This window comes from Phoca vitulina, unplaced genomic scaffold (genome assembly GCF_004348235.1).
Source record: "Phoca vitulina isolate PV1807 unplaced genomic scaffold, GSC_HSeal_1.0 scaffold81, whole genome shotgun sequence".
Lineage (NCBI taxonomy): Eukaryota > Metazoa > Chordata > Mammalia > Carnivora > Phocidae > Phoca > Phoca vitulina.
Window position 1 is genome coordinate 2221240 of NW_022589784.1, and position 8525 is coordinate 2229764.

The following is an 8525-nucleotide window of genomic DNA, read 5'->3' on the forward strand; positions in this document are numbered from 1 at the left end:
TTAAACTGAGTTCAGGTCCTGTGGGACACCATGAGCCCCACGCCAGACCCCCTTTCTCCTGGGAAGCCGCCCGTGTCTGAGCCTGATCTAGTATTCAGGCATTTGGGGATCAAACACTCCCATTTTAGCAGACCCCAGCCTTGGCTGGCAGGGGCAGAGCTGGACAAGAGAGACCCCCCCCCCCACCCCAGCCCAGTGGGGTCAGGGCTGGGCCTTTCAGCAGGCAGAGAAGCCCAGAATTGTGTCCCAGACCATGAATAAAAATAAACCAACCAAGCTGTATATGTTTTTACTATGTGCCATGCTGGGCTTTAAGGATTTTAGCCTTAGGTATTATGACCATTTGAAAGATGGGGAAATTAAGGCACCATGAGGTGAAGTGACCTGGCCAAAGTTACACAGCTGGAAGGTGGCAGGGCCAGGATGTAAAGTCAGGTCCTTGGGCCTTTAACCACTATGTGACACAGCCCCTCCAGGTAGGGCATGAGGGCAGCGGGGGGGGGGGGGGAGGTCAGAGAGGACCAGGAGCCTTGAGGAAGCAGGACCCTGCCTTCTGGACTGCGACATTGGCATTTTACATGGAGGGCACTAGGGAGCCATGGGAGGTTTTAGAGCAGAGTTTCTCAGTCAGCCTCTGTACTCCTGACATTCTGGCCTGGATCATTCTCTGTGAGGGCCCATCCTGGGCACTGTGGGGTGTTGAGCCGCATCTCGGGCCCCCACTCGCTCCGTGCCAGGAGCACCTCCCTGCCCAGTCTTGATGAGTGTCCCTGGGGGCCAGATCGTCCCCAGCTGAGAAGCCCTGGCTTAGAGCAGCATACAGGGTCTGCCAGGTAGAAGGCTCTGCTGGTTGCCGGAATGGAGGAAGGCAAGGTGGGAGGCCGGGAGACGGGGTGGGGTGCTCACACCACAGTTCAGGAGAGGGGTAGGCCGGTCTGGGCCACTGCATGGAGGAGCGGTGGGTGAGGGAAAGGCGGGGAGGGCGCCACAGCCCGGGACGGAACGGTCTTGACTAGATAGTTAATATGGGGCTTGGGGCTTTCGAGGATCTTGCCGTCGGGCAGCACCCCTGTATGTCCCTCAGCTCCCACCCATCCCCGACTCTGGGCCCGCATCCTGGTGTTTCCCCTTCCCCGGGGTTCTCAGGGCCATATCTGGGAGCAAGGCAGGGCAGGGATCTGTCTCATGGATCCAACCGTCTGGGACCAGCCTCGCAGCCTGCTTACAAATGAGCGCTGGGCCCCACGGCCTCCGGGGCAGAGCCAGGCACTGGCTGGTGCATGATGGATGGGCTGCAGGGCCATTAATCACAGGCGGGGGAGGAAACAGGTGGCCACCGGCGGCTTGGCTGGGGACCTCCCTCTGGTAGGCCCAGTGGAGCTGGGGCCTCAGCTGTCCAGCTCTGGGTTTGAGCCTCTGGCCTGCCACAGCCCGGCCGGGTGACTTGGGGGCAGTGTGAGATTCCCACCCTGCACCTCGTCCCCCCTACCCGCCCCCAGCTGGAGCTGTTCCTCCTTCCTTCCCTCAGTAAGTATCTACTGCACCTACTCTGTGCCGAGGAGGATTCTAAGTGGAGGTTTAGGGCGCTGACTAAGGAGGATGAAAATCCCTCCTCTTGCAGAGCTAACAGGCTTTAAAAACTTGACTCAAGTCCTGTCTGTCCTCTGCCCGCAGCCCTCCAGGGCTCCCACCTCCCTGGAGTAAAGGCCCGAATCCTCCCCGAGGCCCCCAACGCCCTGCTTGAACTTCGAAGTCTCTCTCCCTCGCTCACTCTGCTCCAGCCAATCGGGCCTCCTTGCTGTTCCTCCAACACACCAGGCCCGGACCTGTCCCAGGGCCTTTGCATGGGCTACTTCCTCTGCTCTGATAGGCATCCCCAAATGCCATTTTGGCTAATTCTTTCCTTTCCTTCCAGGCTTGGCTTAAAGGTCACCTTCTCAATGAGACCTCGTTGTGACTTCCTTGCTTCATTCTGGCAGGGCTGGGACTAGGATAAGTGCAGTTTTGAGTGAGGCACTTTCTTCAGGCATAGAGTTTAAGGGGGTACCAAGAATCTCCGACAACACGAGACACACTGTTTTAGTGCAAACTGTTTTTCTTAATTGCGGTAAAATACACGTAAAATTCACCATTAGAGACATTTAATCCATTCACCATGTTGTGCAATGATCATTTCTACCTAGTTCCAGAACATTCTGTCACCCCAAAAAGAAACCCCATCCTTATCAGGGTCACTCCGCGTCTTCCCCGCCCGCAGCCCTGGGCCTCCACGAGCCCCCTTCCCGTCCGTGGATGAGCCTGTTCTGGACGTGTCACCCATGTGGACTCACACCCCATGTGGCCTTCTGTGTCTGGTTCCCTCCCTGAGCGTCGTGGGCTCGGGGTCCGTCCCCGGGGCCGCGCGTGTGGGCGCCTCGCTCCTGTTCCTGGCGGAGGGACGCTCCCGTCGGCGGTGGACCGTGTGCGTGTATCTGTTCATCTGTCGGTGTTTCCACTTCGGGGCCCCCGTGAATCCTGCTGCTGTGAACATTTGTCTATGTCTTTATGTGGATGAATAATTTCATTTCTCTCGGATATACATGCAGAAGTGGAATTGCTGGGTCACCATGGTAATTCTGCTTCATTTGTGAGGAACTGCTAACCTGTTTCCCGCAGCAGGGCCCCGTCTCACGTCCCACCCCACCCCCCAGCCGGGCAGGCGGGTTTCGATTTCTCCACGTCTTTGCCAATGCTTGCTGTTGTCCTCTTTTTTTTTTAATTTTTAAAAAGAGTTTATTTATTTATTTGACACAGAGAGAGAGAGAGCACAAGCAGGGGGAGTGGGAGAGGGAGACTCCCCGCTGAGCAAGGAGCCGGATGCGGGGCTTGATCCCAGGACCCTGAGATCATGATCCGAGCAGAAGGTAGACGCTTCACTGACTGAGCCACCCAGGTGCCCCCCCAAAATTTCGAAGTTTTAAATAATAACAGGATCCAATCCTGCACTCACCACCCACTTCACCTGCTTCCCCCCTCCCCAGGCCTGTCCTCCCCAAACCAGTAAGGGCTCCACCTTCCCTCCCCTAGACTCATCACTATCTGACAGATGAAGGGTGTTAGGGGTTGATTTTGTGGGTTCTCTCTGCCACTGGAATGTCAGCTCCAAGAGGCAGGGATTTTGGTCTGTGTGGGCCACGGCCATATCCCCAGCACCCAGGATGGGGCCTGGCTCACCCTAAGGGGCTGGAGGAGCGGTGAATGGGTGAATGAACACAGGACAGAACGAATGAATGGGTGCACCACCTGGAAAAGCACTTTGCACATGTGGCTGGCATGGGACACCTGGGTTCAAGGTGGGTGGCCCGTGGAGTCCGGTTGGCCAGGGTGCATCACGTGACATGCCCTGACATTGGCATTCTCAGTGAGGCCTTCTCTGACCAGTTTGGTGGGAGGACAAAAAACACCATCATCCAAATCGTTCCTCATTATGTCTCCCTGTTTTATTATTATTTGAAGCATCAGATATGACTCTGAAAAAACCACGTTGAGCTATGGCCTTGTTTATTCACTGTCCCCCCATCATAGTAAAACGATCCAGGAGAGCCTGTCTTGTGTCCTGGGCGCCCCAGCATGCAGCGGGGATCTGGCCAGAGTAGCCCAGGTATTTCTGCGATGAATGGATGACACACTGATTATTTCCCCCATATTCCAGATGAGGACACTGAGGCTCAGGGGGAACGAGGATGGATTCTATTATTTTTTCTTTAAAGATTTTTATTTATTTATTTATTCATGAGAGACAGAGGGAGAGAGAGAGAGGCAGAGGGAGAGGGAGAAGCAAGCTCCCCGCTGAGCGGGGAGCCCGGTGCAGGACTCAATCCCAGGACCCCGGGATCATGATCTGAGCCGAAGATAGACGCTTCACTGACTGAGCCACCCAGGCGCCCCGTTAATGTTAATTAAGTAACAAAAGCAGGTATACTGTTAAGATCCTTGAGTGACCCCACTGGGTCCAGCTTTACAAATATACCCAGAATCTAGTTGTCCCTGAATCTGTCCCCCCTGGGTCATTGGATATGTGCTCCACTCTCTGAGCAAGCTCAGCTTGTTGTTCCCTGGCCCTGTTTCTGGTCTAGGCCCTCTCTCCCCGAGCCTGCTTCCCTTCAGTGGAGAATGATATTTGGGAACCAAGAACGGGGTGCCGGGTACGCTCAGACTTCGGGGATTTGCTGTTTCCGGAACCCTCCAGTGAGCAGGGCTGAGCAATACCCACACACACTCCCATTCACGCGTTGTCATTTAAATCTATAGCCTACCTATCAATCTATCAATCATCTATTGATCTTATCAGTTATCCATCATGCGGTTATGTATTATCTCTCCCGCCATCATCCACTTACCATGTTATCTATTACCTACTGGTCGTCCGTCTGTCTCTCAGCTGTCTGTCTTAGGAACTGAGAGTTCCCGCTGATCGCTCCAATCCTATTGCACGGCCCCAGGATTATTTCTTCCCTCTTTCCATAGTTTAACCCCTTCTCCAGCAGGGGAACCAGGCTCAGAGGGAGAGTTTTGAACACAGAGATGAGGTGGTGTCCCTCCCTAGATCCCCTCATATGTTTTATTACTTTCTTTTCTTTTTACAAAATAACTATGATTTTGCTCTGAGATTCTCATGGATGGAAAACTAAATTGAATATTTATTCTGTCCATTTCATTATACCACGTATTACAATTGCCTATTTAGTGAAAAATAAAGAAACCTATAATTTTTGGCTTAAATTTTTTAAAATGTGGAACATTTCATGAATTTGTGTGACATTCTTATGCAGGGGCCATGCTAATCTTCTCTGTATCATTCCAATGTTAGCGTGTGTGCTGCCGAAGAGAGCACCCTAATGTACTTTCAGTGAGACCCAAAGTTCTCCCTGCGGTCCCCAAGGCCCCTCATCACCTGCCTGGTCCCCTCCCTGTCCTCCCCCCCACCTTGCTCACTCTGCTCCAGCCACAAGGACCCCTTCCTTCAACACACCAGGCCCGGTGCTGCCCCAGGGCCTTTGCACGGGCTATGCCTGCTGCCTGGGAGGCTCTTCCTCTCGAAATCACCTGGCCCATCCCTCACTTTCTCACACAGGCCATCTTGGGCCTCCTTAATATAGGCCAACATCCATTCACTCCCCTTCTCTGTTTTTCTTTATAAGAACATCTCTGTCTTTACATTTTCCTGTATGTGTTTATTGTCTCCACCAGAAGGTCAGCTCCACAAGGCAGGCATTGAGGCTTTTTCGTTCCCTGCACAGAGCTTGTCACACAGTAGGTGCTCAGTAAATCTTGCTTGATATGAAGATCATCTTTCTTAGGATGAGGCCTGGCGCAGCAAGGCAGGCTGAGTCTTGGTCAGCCCGGGCCTTCCGCCCTTACAAAGCGCTGCGGCTGGGCCGCTTATAAACCATAAACCCTGATTTCTCACCGTTCTGAGCCCGGAAAGTCCACCACCCAGGTGCCGGCGGCAGAGGAGGTCGCCGGGAGCTCTGCCCCTGGCTGGCGGCTCCGGCTGTGTGTTCACGGGCCTCTCCTCCTCCGCGTGTGCACGTGGGCAGGGCTGGCCTCCCTCGCAAGGCCACCGGTGCTATCAGATCAGGGCCGCACCCTGTGACCTCGCTTTGCTTAATCACCTCCGACAAGCCCCACCTCCAAATGCAACCACCCTGGGGGGCTTGGGGGGGGCACAATCGCCCCGTAGCATCGTCCTCCTGAGTCCCGCTCTTTCAGCCCCCGGGGCAGCTGGAAAAGGCCTGACCAGGGCCGAGCCTTTCGCGCGTAGCATGTGCGGGGCCCTGGGGCCGCAGGGAGGGCGACGGCAGCCTGGCGCGCAGGCGCGGGAGGCGGGCGTGTATCTGATTGCGGCTCTAGGCTCCGGTGCGGTAGCTCCCAACTGGGGAGATTCTGCCTGCAGGGGACGTTTGGCAACATCTGGGGACCTCTGTGGTTGTCACACTGGGACAGGGCTCCTAGTATGGAGGGGGTGGGGCCCGAGACGCCCCTCAGCCCCCCACTGCCCGGGACGCCCCCAGAGAGTGACCCTGTCCAGCGTCAGTGTAGCGGCGCTGGGGTGGGGGTTCTTGCTGCTTGAGAGCCAAATGGCAACTTTAGAGAAGGAGGCGGGGGGAGGGGGGGCGGGGAGCTTCTTTCCAGGAGGGTTTATAACAATGGAACTGACCTTGGCTGGGGGCCGGGCCGTTGGTGGGGAGGGCTTCCCCCCAGAGTGAATGATGTGGGGGTTACCTAGGCGACAAGTGATGGGTTGGAGGAGACAGCTCGTGCCAAGGCCCAGGGGCAGCGGGAGGGGCTGGAGGGGAGGCGATGGGGAGAGGAGGGGACAGGCCACCCAGGTGCTTGGACGCTGTGTTCACTGGGAGGCTGCTGGGGGGCCACGGAAGGTTTTCAGGTATCGCGAGAGGGCAACACGGTCCCGTTTGGCTTTCGAAACCTCCCTCTGGCAGCTTCCAGGAGAGCAGGATGCGGGGTGGCACCAGGACCTCTGCGGGTCCCTTCCTCCACGGAAAACATTAAAGGTGGTGTTTCATGGCGGCATTGGTGTACAGACAGATATAATCCAGGGCGGATGTGTGATGATATAGTCATGATTATTGTATTCATCATTTGCTCTGATTCTGGAGGAAATGAACACATTTTCATGGGCGCCTAAACTATCACGAGCCCCGGCACTGCCTAGTGGACATGCTGGGCTGGCAGCAATAGCCCCCGGAGAGCAGAGGGGAGCTAGTTCCGGCAGGGGGTTGGGAGGGGGCATTGATGGAGATTCAGGGTGGGCAGTGCTGGGGGGCACTGATGGAGCTGCCAAGAGGCGGGGTGGCAGGGACGAATGGCAGAGCCAGCGCCGAAGCGAGCCGGCCTGGGTGGCTCCATCCGTCGATCATCCCACTGTTAATCTCAGCTCGGGTCTTGGTCTCAGGGTCGTGAGTTCAAGCCCTGCGTTGGGCTCCACACTGGGTGTGGAGCCGACTTAAAAAAAAAAAAAAGTCAAGGAAAGGAAAATTAGACACACAAGACTTCACAGAAATTAAAAACTTCTGTGCATCAGAGGAGCCATCAAGGGAATGAAAAGACAACTCACAGAATGGGAGAACATTGTTGCAAATCCTGGTATGAGTCCATTGTCTGAAATATATAAACAACAACACAAAATAAACCACCCAATGGTGGTTTATTGCCACCATGGAACACCATTGCCATTGCGAGAATGCGCAAAGGACCTGAACAGACATTTCTGCAGAGATGACATACAGATGGCCAGACGTCCCTGAAAAGACGCTCCACATCACTGGCCATCCGGGAATGCATTGAAACCTCAGTGAGACACCACTCCCTGCCCCCAGGATGGTTAATAGAAGAAACCTGAAAACACCCAGTGTCGCTGAGGATGCGGAGAAGTTGGAGCCTTGGTGCACGGCTTGGTGGGGGGGGGGGCGGCCCCTGGGGAAGACAGTCCCGTGGTTCCTTAAAAAGTTAAGCATGGAGGGCGCCTGGGTGGCTCAGATGGTTGAGCGTCTGCCTTCGGCTCGGGTCATGATCCCAGGGTCCTGGGATCGAGTCCCGCATCAGGCTCCCCGCTCAGCAGGGAGCCTGCTTCTCCCTCTGCCTCTCTCTCTGTCTCTGATGAATAAGTAAAATCTTTAAAAAAAACAAAAATCACCCTCCGACCCAGTGAGTCCACCCCTGGATAAGGACCCAAAAGAATTGAAAGCAGGAATTCTGCGGATACTAATATACCCATGTTGGCAGCAGAATTATTTACAATAGCTTGAAGTAGAAACAAATATCCACAAATAGATGACTGGATAAACAAAAATGTGCCATTTCAACCATTTTTTTAAAGTAATCTCTACACTCAAGGTGGGGCTGAAACTCCCAACCCTGAGATCAAGAGTCCCATGTTCTATTCACTGAGCCAGCCAGGTACCCCTCAACCGTCTCTAAGCACACAGCTCAGCGGCATGAAGCACACTCACCCTGTCCTGCGACCACCCCCACCCCCCAGAACTTTCCATCTCCCCACACAGAGACTCTGTCCCCACGAAGCACGGACTCCCCACCCCCTGCCCCAGCCCTGGCTCCCACCCTCTCCTCTCTGTCTCTGTGGACGGGACTCCTCTGGGGACCTCCTGGGAGTGGGGTCCTGCGGGATGTGTCCTTCGGGGTCTGGCTCCTCTCACTGAGCCCAGTGTCCTCGGGGTCCATTCACTCTGGTTGTTAGTACATTCACTGAGTTGTGCAACTCACTACTATCTAATTCCAGAACATTCCATCACCTGCAAGGAATCCCTTTCCCCAGAGTAGTCCCTCCCCATACCCCCCCATACCCCGGCCCCCACGAGCCCCCTTCCCGTCCGTGGATGAGCCTGTTCTGGATGTGTCACCCACATGGACTCACACCCCGTGTGGCCTTCCGTGTCTGGTTCCCTCCCTGAGTGTCGTGGGCTCAGGGTCCGTCCCCGGGGCCGCACGTGTGGGCGCCTCACTCC

At 55.3% G+C, this 8525-nt stretch overlaps 1 non-coding gene across 1 annotated transcript; it reads right to left on the minus strand.

Moving 5' to 3' along the window:
- Window positions 1-4766: 4766 nt before the first annotated feature.
- LOC116625961 lies at window positions 4767-4873 on the minus strand. Its single transcript, XR_004298140.1, has one exon. It is a non-coding gene; the product is annotated as a U6 spliceosomal RNA (small nuclear RNA).
- Window positions 4874-8525: the final 3652 nt, after the last annotated feature.